The 3,734-nt window shown below is 33.7% G+C and overlaps 1 pseudogene; it reads left to right on the top strand.

Annotated features, from left to right (window-relative positions):
* Positions 1 to 1,638: 1,638 nt before the first annotated feature.
* On the top strand, positions 1,639 to 3,398 carry LOC149167371 (uncharacterized; annotated as a pseudogene).
* The last annotated feature ends 336 nt before the right edge of the window (positions 3,399 to 3,734 follow it).

Here is a 3,734-nt window from a genome sequence, read left to right as displayed (position 1 = left end):
CTCAAAGTTGTAACCTCTTACAACTATTGTATTCTGACTTCTCTCATTAGACAATAAATGTAGGCTGAAAGGATAGCCACATTTGACATCAAGAACTAAAATCAGTTATCCAAACCTCATAGAGTTAGCGAGGATGCATGCAACATGTAGAAGCACGAAGATGCATGGCACCTAAAGTAAAGCAAATCAGTAATTCTATTAACACATTTATAATCAACCATTTAATGTTGAATGTACTGAAAAGAAATTTGGTTTACATATATTAGTTGTCATTTAGGCAACCCTTATGCCCAGTAAAATCTGATCAAGCTAGACTTGACCAAACATTATTATGTCTAGACATCATATTTGACAGTTTTAAAATGAAACCCTTTTAAATATATCTATTGAAATAGTGGTAAGGTGGTTTCTATACTCTGTCATAATTTCTATGAGGAAACAAAAGCATCTTCAAGAACTACGAATTAAATCAACCATTAAACCTTAAGTTGTGTGGCATAGCTACAAATTGGACTTTTGTCATTGTGGCCAACTCTAAGTGTATGGCACACGTTTTAAGTTGGTGGCTGCACTATGTCATAATTCTATGAGGAAATATAAGCTTCTTCAAGGCTTATGTATTAAATCAACTATTGAACCTTAAGTTGTGTACTTAATCTACAAATTGGACTTTCCCATTATGACCAATGCTAACTGTATGGCATACATTCTTATACTTTCTTCTATTGATTATACTTGTCATGAAGGAAAAGATAAAGTGTGTTCATTTGGAACTCCTACTTGTCAAACAGGCTTCATGGTGCCCATGAAAATATTGTTGTTATGAAAATTGAAAATCAAACACAGGTCAAAAGTGCAAAGACATTTTTTTTTCTTGTGAGATTTTGTTAAATAGAAATTAATCAATTTCATTCTTCTCTTGGCCATTTTTTTTCACTTTCTGATGTAATATCCTCTGATTTTTCATAGGGTAATGCAGGTAAGGGAACTCCCATTGGTGTGTTCTTCTCCTCACTACTGTTGTAATGAGTGTTTAAAAATGGCCACAAGGGATGCTCCCTTAACAATGCTAATATATTTACCTTCCCTAAGAATGCTAATATATTAACCAAAAATTTTCGATCTCATGCTAATAGATCTACATTCAAAAGGTGTAAAGACAACAAAAATATCTCTTGAAACAAGTTCTCATCCACAGGCTAATCTCTTCAAAACAATGCTCATCTGCATGCTATCTATTATTTGTTCACTTATACTAAAATGGTTTCAAAAGAAGGTACCCTCTACAAGTACTGGCCAATAATAGCACCATGATCACAGGCTAATACTCCTCAAGCTAGGGAACCTTCTCCATGTAAATTTCAGTCACAAAAGGAGAAACATAGTTCATTTAAAAGTAGCATTGTAATTAGTGGTTAATATCACCATACGAAGGTTGTAGAAGTTCCCCATAACAACTTAAATCTGTTGTTCATCCTCTCCCAATTTGTTGCAATATGAAAATCATTTGGAAGAAAAGGTCTCTACTACTGGTTCCATATCTCTGTAATCAGCAAAAAGTTTCAACAGAACAAAGTTCCCAATTATTTTATGAATTTCCTTAGGAATCACATCAAGTGTTGGATTTAATACTAAATTTGCAAGGAAAATAGATTGGATGAAGCAGAAGAATTTTTGGAGAACATGGAACTCACCAGAAATGTTCCATGTGCTTATCCATAAACCACATTAATTATGGGCTTTGGAAATGCTGGAAAGTTTGATGAAGCTTACAATTTACTAAACATAATGAGAGAAAAAAGGTGGAAACCTGACACCATAACATATAAATATATTCTTACTTTCCTTGGAAAGAGAAGCAGAGGATGACACTTATATCCTTTTCACTGAAATGAAAATAGATGTAGAACCTAATATTGCCACTTACATAATTGTGATTGTTATCCTATGCAAGGAAAATATATTAGATAATGCCTACAAAGTATTGAAGACCATGGCACATGTAGGCTTGTTTGCACATGTAATGACAATTAACATCAAGATTGATAGATTGTGCAAGATTCAGTGGTTGGATGATGCCTACAACCTTTTTTACAGTTTAAGAGAAAAGGCTTGTAGGCGAAATGTAGTAACATATTCTTCTTTGATTGATGGTTTAGGTAGACAACACAAGGTTGATGAAGCATATACACTATTTGAAACAATGTTGGATGAAAGTCATCCACCAAACAATGTTGTATATGCATCTCTTATTAAGAACTTTTTCAAGTGGGGTAGGAAAGACGATGGGCATAAAATCTTAAACGATATGATTCGTAGAGGTTGCACACCAGATATAACACTTTATAATGTATATCTGAACTTTCTTCTTAAAGCAGGGCAGATTGACAAGGCCCATAGGATTTTTGAAGAAATTAAAGAACATGGATATGTTCCAGGTGTTTTTACATACTCTACACTACTGCATGTTCTTATAAAGACTGGTGAAGCACATAAAACATACAATCTATTTTATACAATGAAAGAGCAAGGCTGTGAACTTTATACTCTTGCATATAACACTACCATTAATAGTTTTTGGAAGTCAAGAAAGCTGAAAAAATCCTACCAACTCCTTGAAGAAATGAGAATAAAGGGCCATTATCCTAGTTTAGTTTCTTATGGAGTGCCTATTGATGGAATTCCAGAGATTCACTGACTAGATGAGGCATACGTGATTTTTGAGGAAGGCCAAAGGCATAGTTTTGAATGTATTTGTTTATATCAGTCTTGTAGATGAGTTTGGAAAGGTAGGAAGAATAGAAGAGGCATAATTGATTATGGATGAAATGATGAAGAAAGCCTTGAACCCAAATGTATATACATCGAACTGTCTACTTCATGCTCTCATCAAGACAGAGGAGATAAATGAGGCATTTGTATGTTTTCAACCAATGAAACATTTGAAGTGCTATCCAACTGTTGTGACTTATAGTATTATTATATATGGCCTTTGTACAAAGCGGAAATTTAACAAATCTTTTGTGTTTTGGTAAGAAATGCAAAAGCGTGTCCATACCCCTAATGTGACTACATACACCACCATGATTCATGGTCTTGCTAAGTCTAGGAATATAACATAGGACTATGATTTATCTAATAAATTAAAAGCTACAGGCTGTAAGCCTGATTGTGCATGTTATAATGGTGTTATAACTGGGCTAAGCAATGCAAACATATGAATGTAAGATTTCAAGGTTTTTGAAGAAACACGATTGAATGGATGTAAAATATGTGTTAAAATTTGTATTATGCTTCTTGATGCCCTTCACAGGGCTAAAAATATTCAGTAGGATGCCATTGTAGTTGTTGTTTTAAGGGAATCAGCAAAATCTTAGGATGCTTCAAAATATTTGTAATCCTGGATTACATGAAGGTCCAAAGGACCAAATATTATCAGGCCATAGTGGAATGCATACACTTTCTTTCCATTAAACATATTCCTATCATGCTTGCTTCTAGGTTATTGTTTTCTAATTCTTACTTGAGCTTCTTGAAATTCATTTGTTGGGAAAGTTGTTTTCCAATTATTGGTTTTTTGACAAATGTTGACACCAGTTGAAGGGTTGCATGGCTTAACAGTTGATGATTGAATTGTTTCATTGTTGAAGGGAAATCATGAAAATATACGTGCATGGGATCCCAAGTCCACAATTAAATGTTTAATCTCCAAATGTCTAAAATAACATTCTTTC

The sequence above is a fragment of the Pinus tabuliformis genome, chromosome 5_1 (genome assembly GCF_031772625.1).
Source record: "Pinus tabuliformis cultivar Carrire ecotype Pingquan chromosome 5_1, CPIR1, whole genome shotgun sequence".
Lineage (NCBI taxonomy): Eukaryota > Viridiplantae > Streptophyta > Pinopsida > Pinales > Pinaceae > Pinus > Pinus tabuliformis.
The sequence above is the reverse complement of the archived record's forward strand: the minus strand, read 5'-3'. Positions and strand labels throughout refer to the sequence as shown.